Raw genomic sequence first — 10868 nt, 5'->3', positions numbered from 1 at the left:
GAGAATCTTTAAAATAATTACGGATACGTACCTAATTAAATAGTACTTGATTCGAGAAAAAAATTATAAGGTGGATGAAATATTGTAAAAAAAAAAATCTGAATACTTAATAATATCTCATTGATTAGGATATACCGACGAATAAGGAAAGGTATAAATGAAATTTTTTTTTTTTAAATAATTAATATTTAATGGTGACGTTCAAACGCATACACTGCAATACTATTATAATAATATATAGGTTCAGCACCGCGATTAGTATCATCATAGGCGATGCCAGTGATGGTTTACACTACCCGAGTTCAAAGCTCAAAGGGCGTGATCGTGTGGCTTTCAGAGGATATGCTTATAAGTTTATATTTATTAAAAATGTCTCCAGATGATGTATTATATTAAATCACCGGGATAATAAAGATATCATAACGATAGTATATCATCTCGAGACACCTAATTTATATCGTAGCTGATGGCTCTAAGTTGGTAAAATTACAGCTATAGCTTAAACCTCGTAGATGTCAAATCATAATCCTATATGATATAATTACAAAATGTACGAGGAAAAAAGTTACACGAGTTTTGGCACCGTCTTAAATATTATGATGCTGCTGCGGGCATGCACCTCCTCCCACGGACGAAAGTGAAAATATATTGTGTTAATATTATGATAACCTATCGTCTCTTTTGGCGTATAATAATGAATTATAGAATATAGTTTTCAAAAAATGTTGTGTGACCAAAATGGAGGAACCCACGAAACAAACTCTATAATCTAAACATTTTTTGTCATAGGAAATTCAGAATAAGACAACGAGTTGCTGCATAAAATTTTGTATTCAGCTTAAAATATAAAAATATTATGTAATATTGTAAGGGGTATAGATAAATGTTATAATATTATATATTATTACACATCAACTGTCGTTTTTTAGTAGTGATAATAGTTGACCTATTTTGCTGACGTATTTACGAAATTTTAGTTGATGTGATACGACCATTGATTAAGTACACAATTAAACTAAATAAAAAATAAAAGTATAAAATATAATAATTTATTATTAATTTTTGCAGTTGAAAATTTATATTTTACTATCTAAATATCGACACTATAGATTATGATACGTATATAAAACGAACAAAATACACATTTTATTCTTTGTATTGTATACGCGTCTTTCAAGTCAAATGTAATATATTTACATTTAAATTCTCCTTTAATATAACACTATATTGCATTCATAATATAAAGATATCATAATATAATACTGTTATGTATGGTCTAGCATTACTATACCTTTTATAACATTAAATATTTGAAAACATGTACAATTTTACCATTTTTTTTCATCTCAACGATTTTATAAGATTTATTAAACTGGTGTTTGATAAAAAATTTGTGATTTTTGAAAATGTTTTATTTTGATTAGCGTTTAAGCGTAGAAAAAAATGATTAAAACTATTGAAACCATCACAGAGCAAATGTAAAAACGATCACACACTTTATCAGGGCGCGTATACATGTATAATTGGCTAACCAATAAAATATTACTTGTGATGTTACATCTAAAAATTAATTTTAGTAATTTGCATCATATTTCAGGGTTGTGAATTGAGCCACATAAAACTAAACGAAATGGAATTATGTAATATGTGCAGTTTTTTAATTTAAAAATAATATTATAATTATTTGGGCCAATTTTTACCTTAAAATATCGTAATGTTTATTATTGTTGTAATACATTGGCGTAGATTTCATTTCGTATTGCAAATAATAAGTATACTAAAATTGGCATCATATATCATCACTTCTGTTTTCATTATAAGTATAGTAATTTTTTTACCGAATTAGCTTAACAGGTATTATACAATATCATAACAACAAGTCAACAACACGTTTAAATATTTATAAATTGTACGTATTTCTGAATTTTTTCAATCAAAACCAAAAACTAATTTCGTCGATTTTATGTTTGCAGTCCATCTGGGGTGAAATGTATGACATAAATTCTGATAAAGAAGAAATCTAGTCCAGCACAAGAGCTATAGTGGATGGCACCGAATGCAGATAATAATATATTGAATGTGCTAACCATATTTTTTTTTTTTTTTTTTTAACAACTAAAAATACAGGGCGTTACAAAAATAATGTTTTGATTATTTTAATTCCTATTGTTAAAAAATGGTACAGAAAAAGTAAACATATTTCACTAATCCTTATTTTTAATGTAGAAACCTTTAGTAAAACGATGAACAACATCGAGATTCCAGACCTTGAACTCCTTCACCGTGAAGTTCAAAACTTCCTATATCGCCACCATTCATAACGAGGGATAGGCCACGCAGGTAACCAGGAGCAGAATTTCAGTTTTTGACATATTGGCCACCCGAGACCACCAGACTTCACATCACGTGAATTCTTTGTGAGGAGCTACGGGAAAGATTAAGCCTTTGTTTGACATCCATCACTATACGCAGCAATGTGAACTCGACGCATTCTTTTTGAAACGAATTGTATCCTTAATCGGCTATCACTGAACACGAAAAATCACAAAACCGCGTTTGAAATTGACACAACAATATATTTTGACTTTATTAATATTATTTCTTACCAGACTATGCAATGGAAAAACAATATTATCAACTCTAACGTAATACAATAAATAATAATATAGTGCCAATAAAGCATAATAATTAATAATTTTACCGGGTAAAACTCGTGTCTGGTTTAGTAACTCGTGAACTTCGCTATATTTGGTATACGATACTGCAATCGTGAAATTACTATACATCGGCCGCATTTTCTTGTAATCATTGCTTTGTTTCTGTATGCTCTGACGACGAGTGGATTCAACCAAACTGTGCGTGTCAAGTTCAAAAATATGTTGCACTATAGCAGAAGTCACTTTGGCTAACACTACCACATTGAGCAACAACTATCGTAGTATGATGTTTTTTATTTTATCTTTTATCGTTACTACTATTTTAATTATCGTTATCATTATTCGTTATATTATCATTATTTCAATGACGGATGTGTAAGTACATATCACATTAACATAAACATTTTACAGTAACACAATATAATGAGATCGATCAGTTGAGCAGTACGATAGAGTTCAAAGACTATTGCAGTAGATCACGTGTAGGTATAGTGTATTGTATGTTCATAATTTGTCAAATGCTATTCTTACCATTCCCGATTGTCTTGTGATATTATATATAGTAGTATTACTATAACTTATACGAATTTTTATGTATTAAATGAAAAAATAAATGCCTGGACGTAAGATACATTTTAATTGTTATTGTTATGTTATTGAAATGCAAGTTATTTGATCAAAACATTATTCATACGATATTATCACGTATAATGATTGTGTCTATATATTATTTTCAGGTGTTTACTCGAATAATTCCACCTTATTTTTGTTTCGCGTATTTTATATCAACGATGCAAATAGTATGTAGTAGGTACTGCCACCATATCCAGTGAAAAGGGTTCAGGAGGTAAACTTCACTCCGAAATAGTTTTCGCGGGTCATACACGGTTGGGTTTTAATATCTACAGAAATTCCTTATAAATATAAAGATTAAAATGGTTAATTTGCTTCATTATAATCTCCTTTGAGTGAGCTATAACATATTTTGTGTGAGGTCAGCTATGAATATTTTATATTATATTAAGTTTATGGGTTTGATAAAAGTTAAAATAAGTTACGTGGTATTGTCAGTTATTATAATATTATTTTAATAAAAAAAGAATTATTATGTTTACAACACATCATTTTAATATACTTTTATAAATATTGATACATTAATGCGTGTTATACAATAAATCTTATACATATTGTTATATTTGTTAAATTAAGGCATACCATAGATATATTTTTTATATAATTATGTCATTATTGTATCTCATAAGTGAAAAGTACATGCTGTGTAATAATAACTTTATGAACCAAGGGATCATAAGAAGTAGGTGATAACTTATAGTTAGTTTTTGATTGGAAGAAATAGAGAAAAAGAATAAGTGCATAAAAAAAAGTTAAACGAAATAATATATTTTTAGTCGTGGGTGCATTAAAGTAGGTGACATAGTACTCGTAGTAATCTCACAGATCCTTTCAGTCTTAAATAAGTATTATATTTTAATAGCTGTCATAGAGATATATAACTGTTTTGAATACCTAACCTACTTGATAATGTGAAATTGTAGTCTGCAGTTTACGAGGTGTAAAAATAAATACCGAGGTTTATTTTAATTACAGCAGTATATATTAATCAAAACACTCATCTCCGATAGAAGTAGCATAAATCTCTTTACTAATTTACTGATCTCATGCACTCTTCCTACAAATGCCCTCGCCACTTTTTACTACTTTAAATCACCCGAGTTTATCAACCCGATTTTTTCGTTCATGTTTCGTCAAACTTTTTTCTGTTGAGCTTGGTTTTAATATTGTTAGTAACAAAAACTGGTCACAAGGTTTTAGGATTTGTGCTACCATAGAGTAATATATATATATATACAGAGTTTCCCACGAGGACAAAATTTTCAAAATTTTATTTTTATTAATTTCCCAATTTCTAATATTTTTTCTAGTTTTGAAGAAATAAAATATGATTACTAATAACTATTAGGAACACGGCCAGCCGTATAGGAATGCGTGCAGCGTGACGGCCGGCGGGTCACATGTTTGATAACATTATGGTGTTAAATAATTCGTAATTTTTCGCGAAACTAAAAAAAAAATTTTATATCAGGAAATTAACAAAAATAAAATTTTGAAACGTCAATATTTTCAGAAAAATAAACTCTACAAAATTTCTATGGTAAATTATTTTGGAAATAATTAAAAAAACAAATATATTTTGTAACTTTTTTACTAAAACATTAAAATATGAAATAATTGTAGTCTTATCCCTGTGAGTCTTATTTAAAAACCAGAATTTCGATATCACCATTATTTCGGGAGATATCGCAATGGGTAAATCCTCATGGGACACACTGCAGTATATGCTGGTAAGTAACTCTATGTGGCAAGTACAGACGAATCTATTGTTGTTTGTCAGCCGTAAAAAATGTATGTAACACGATGTTCGATAAGGCACGGAATGTGAAAGGTTGCTTTCGAGCTTTGAAGTCCATCGGCGTAATTAAGACCACTGTGCGCAGTAAGAAGTCCGATTAACGACTTTCTGACCTGTTGGAACGAATCCATAATAACAACAATAGGCACTTGACATCTGTAAAAGTTTTAGTATTGGTATTTTTCAATCACACCTCATATTGTTTTGTATAACAAACAAGACTTGGGGACTAAGAAAAAAAATAGAAAAAAAAGTATCGTGCAGTTAAAAGTTTATTATTGTTTCTCCAATCACCGGGGAATAAAGGAAAAGGTTTTTCATCCATCTCCGACCAAACCCTCTCTCTCTTTATGTATATACGTACACACACACATATATATATATACCTACATATCGTACCTACGATATACTGTATACATGTATATTGTATAATATATAAATACACAATAATAATGCGTGAACACGCGCGTCGTCGGAGCGGTTCGTACCGTCGTTTTATCGTGTGCGCGTGACTGCGGCTGTGGCCGACGAGTGTCTCTGTTTTTGACGATGAAAAACGTCCGTTTCGAGAGGATTTCGACCGCAAATGTGCTTTTATCCCTCCGCCGCCATATAACATTGTATACAAAAGCCGCCGCTAAAATCCTTGAACTCGTTTTCCTATCGTTTCGAGCTCGCTACTGTGTGTGTTTGTGTGTCTGTGTGTATGTGTGTGAATTATTATAATCTATTGATTTTTATTTCGAATCGGCGGCAGCGGTGGTGGTGGTGGCGATGATAGTGGGTCTATGTGTGGGTTTACGCGCGAAAAACGGTTTCTGTCGAATTCTATTATAATATATTATTATATTAAATTATTGTAATATATGTAATTCCCAATCGATCGGGTTGTAGTAAATAACCAGTTTGTTCAAACGAATGTATCAATATAATATCGTCTGCATAACAATGCCTACATTATATAGTTGATGTTGTGCTAAAAAACTGTTTTAGTCGTACAATATTAATATTAACTGCAGCAGCCGCAGTCGACGGTGATGTGTACATAATAATTTCATATCGTTACATCCGATCCAACACATCAGTCCAATCGTCGATTTACATCGAATATCGATGTGACAACTCGATAGAATATATTATTATTATTATTATTATTATTATTATATGCATCATATACCTCATAACTTTTGTGTATCTTCGCATTATTGTATAAAGTTGTCTTGCTCAGAGTAAACGACCATTATGTGAGGGTAGTTTTAATAGACATTGTACACTGCTAATCTCATCCAATTCGTATTAATATAGGTAGATATGTAGTTTTAATAATCGACATTTCAACAATAGTAAGTTAATCAAATATATTTTGTAATAAAAATAACAAATATAGGAATTAAATAATTTGAAAAATCAAAATTAAATTATAAAATGTCAAAACTCCATTGAGAAGGATAACCACCCCTATTAATAAATAATAATTGTGGTTATGCGTCTCAAACTCGTGGTATTGACGTTCTCATTAAGATGTGAACGTAAAAATTGAATGATCGTATAATATATAATTATCAGCGGGTGATCGCTGTCGTTCGTGTAATTATTATTATCATTACTATCAAACTACTTCAACGACGATGGTCCACCTCTCCTCACAAAAAAAAAAAAAAAAAAAAAACAAATAACCATTGTAACGTATCCCCGATTTAATATGAATAAAAACACAGTAGCGATGTGTAGGTAAACACTATACAACATAATATAGTGAATATATGCCTATAGGTAGGTGCATTAAATAAAACACAGTACATTTGGGACGTGAAACTCTTCCCCCCAGAACAGTTTTATTGACGGTGAACTAACGGCAAGCTTTTATTTGTCCATGAAACACACGCACACACTCGTATTATCTATTCTTGTTTCATATATTGTGTACTTATGTATACCTTAATTATCTTTTTCATATTTTAATAATTGCTGAGCTATCATAGTTACACTAAAAGCTATATATATATTGTGGATAATATATAATTTATACTCCAGAAGAATAAAAATTATTTTATTGTCATTTAAGCGATTTATTTGTTTAGTATTTTCGAAAGCTACTGTAATGTCCACGGCCGTTGACAAGTATGATATTATCTATCTATTGAACTATAAATATAATAAGAGGGTAAGAATTGTCTTAGGAGCAAAATAGCATGCAAATGGTCGAACAATTTAATAATATGCCATGATTTGAAGATAATGTGTCAATAATACTGAACACTACGTACAATGAAAAATATATAGAAAATTATTAAAATCATTGAATTGAGAATTGAACCTGGTAATGCATCTACAAAAAACTAAAATGATTTCATCATGACGAGTAAAAAATATATAAACATATTGATGGCTATACCAATAGTGATAGAACAAAACGTAAATAAACTCACGTAATTCTAATAATGAGTGGTAATGGTATAATGATAATAATGAGTAACGGTGTGAGATATAAAGAAGATTATAATATAATAAAACACATTATTCGAGCTGAACTAGCTTTTAACGAGAAAATTCACGTCAAATTATAAAATATTAGCTTACACTTGATGAATTTTGAGCATACTGTTGTATGTAATTGATACATAGGCTTCGGATAGATAAAGTACTGGCACACCGAGTTTTAGGATTTTTTATGTACGACTTTTTCAGATGAACTGTACGGTTTATTAATTCGATTCGATTATATTTTTTAGTTATCTTTTGTTATTATAATAATATAAAAATAAAGTTGTGGTTAAACACAAGATCTGTCCATGTTTTGAGTGGCCCGCCGAGATTTTATCGGTCCAATAGCTCACCAGTCAAATCCAAGCCTGAAAAAATACAATTTGTTAGAGGCGTTAGAAACGTGCGACGAGGTCGCTGAAAGACGTTGAACAAATCTGAACCGAGAAAGCAATACCTATGAAGAACTGAAGAAGCAATAATTAACATATCGGAAATAAAAACACTATACAAAAGCTTGGTGGTTAGAAATCCTAACCAATACCTATGAAAAACTGAAGAAGGAATAATTAACATATCGGAAATGAAAACACTATACAAAAGCTTGCTGGTTAGATATCGAATCGAGTGGATTGGTCACCTCATATCACACATGAGAGCTTGTTGAAAACAATTATGATTGAGGAGGGTGATCAAAGGAATACAAGTGACATACATGGAGGAACAAATAAATATTTTAACAAAAACAAAAATGGCACTAATCACGGTCGAAAAAATAATATTGGATTACTTGTGGATGAATACATATGTTTGAACATATTTTTACATAATAATATGTAAGTGATACCTTGAAGATATCATTAGAATAAGAAGAAGAAGAACGAAATACAATGTCGGAGCTATTCATTCATGTCATTGTGTTGCAAAACTACGTTAGAAAGAATCTATGACTAGAGAATAATACCAATGGAGAAGTATCCTAAATAAATTAATAATATCGGAAATAAGGATACAACAGAAAAGCTTGCTAAAATTAATTTTGAACAGAAGAGGAAGACAATAAATGGAAAATCCGCACATTGACATAGAATGACTTAGGTACAACATTATTAGTGGGTAATGAATATAAATATATAATATTAATGAAAGATCAAAGACGTGAATGACAGAAAAAATGGAGAAAAATCAATTTGAAAATTAAAAAAAAACTTACCATCGAATTCACCCGACAGACAGTAATTTTATACTTCCATATTACATAGTATTATACTCCGCGTATGATTTCTATGAAATATAATATTATATATTGTAATAATATATTATATTACCATTTCTGAGTTAGTTTGTTTTATCCTCTTTGACACGACGTGTCGGTCATAACACAATTTGTGATGCCATAATATAGTATTATATATTATTATTATTATTACGACTATGTGCCAAAAGTTTTGGCACAAAAGTTAAGGCGCACAAAGTCTGTATACGGAATACTTTCGTTTCTAGATCAATGATGTCATAATATTGTTTTGGATTCTACGTTGGTAAGTTATAACACATGAATCTCATCCACCATTATAATAATAACTTATTTAAGTATTAAAATAAAATATAATTTGATGTGTAACCTCAAGCGTCGATACAGGGAAGAGGAGCTAAGGAGCTTAACCCTCTCTCACTTTTTGGAAATGGTACACATTATGTATTTGGTTTTAAAATAAATATTTCATGTGTATTTAAATCCATACATGTGAAATGTAAATACAATTTTATTTTGTGACTATTTGCTATTGTGTTGCAATAGTATGATTATAATCTTACTTAAAAGTTAATTCTCCTCGATTAATTCAAACCTCTAGATCCGTGCCTGGTATCATTTATAACATACATAATATAGAACATAATATTATCGGGTAATCGGTTATAGCAAATGTGAAATCGTTTTTAAAGTATGATTTTTTTATTTTTATTATCGCTCAAAGTTGTTTTTACTATTAAATAATGTAAGCAAAATTACTTGAAAAAGTGTTTGAAACTCGCAACGTTGTGGGTCAGCAGAGTGGTGGCTTTTTTAGCTCTTAGAAATTCTCAGCCGGGTCGCTTGGCGTTTTTGGCAGTATGCTTTTATATTAAAAAATATTGATTTTCTTTTCGTAGAGAATATTAAGTGTCCCCACGCCAAATACTTTTTAAATAAACCACGGAGTTTTAATTTGTTTGTTTGTTTTTTTTTTTACTGTTATTGTTTAATAAACATTTTCCCCGGCAAATACGTCTCGGATAATGGTAAGCGGCTTGAAACAGCACGACCCATGACGGGTATAATATTGGTAATATTATATAATATCACATCGAAGCCGGCCTGTGAAGGCGATTATTTCGAAACCGGGTTGCCAAAAATAATATTATTATAATAGCTAATAAGTAACGCTGTGCTGCACTTACAGTACCGAAGTTTAGAACAATGCCTTCGAATGGTCGATTTATAGCAACAATAACTACCAATACTCTTATAAATAATAAGTTTCGTTGTTTTCAATTAACAATACGTTTAGGTTTCATGTTCCATATGTAGGTATATTATTATATTTCGGCAGGTTTGACGTAAATAAAAATAACTAATTAAGCGTAATTACGTTACCGTCCCACATTTCGAAAAAAAAAAAAAACATTATACCATCGCCACGACGCGACGTATAGATCTTTGTTCGTCAAAGCCGATCGTAAAATATTATAATAGTATTATGGACGCAAACGCCGAAACGATCCATCGTGGTATAAACATATTGAGGACTAAAAATATATAAATAACATATTATACTACTGTGTTTATTTCTTAGTCGTCGACTACAGCATGTTAAATAAACATAGAATAACGATTGGCCGTTTCGATGCTCACCCGTCCATCATTCTCGAACGGCATAGTAATCGTAAAATATAATACAATACTAATAAAATATACTAATGATTATAATTGTTCATAACATCACGATATTGAGTGAAGTACTTATATACTAATAGATTATAAAATACGATCGACTATTTCGATACTCACCCGTTTATCACTCTTGCATGGCATAATATAATATATAATACATTAATATGAATAATCATGGTGGTGAGTGACGTTTTACTATTCTATAGTGTCGTCAGTGATCACTTCACAATATTATATATTTATTCGATTTTGAGCTTGCAATAAACACAAGGGCATACCTAAAATTCTGCAGTGGCCTATGAATCCTAGAAAACCAAAGTTCAAAATGAGCCGATAGGACTACAACCGACACGCATCACGG

Source organism: Diuraphis noxia, unplaced genomic scaffold (genome assembly GCF_037042655.1).
Source record: "Diuraphis noxia isolate RWA-SAM2 unplaced genomic scaffold, SU_Dnox_SAM2 contig0004, whole genome shotgun sequence".
In the NCBI taxonomy this organism is placed as follows: domain Eukaryota; kingdom Metazoa; phylum Arthropoda; class Insecta; order Hemiptera; family Aphididae; genus Diuraphis; species Diuraphis noxia.
The sequence above is the reverse complement of the archived record's forward strand: the minus strand, read 5'-3'. Positions refer to the sequence as shown.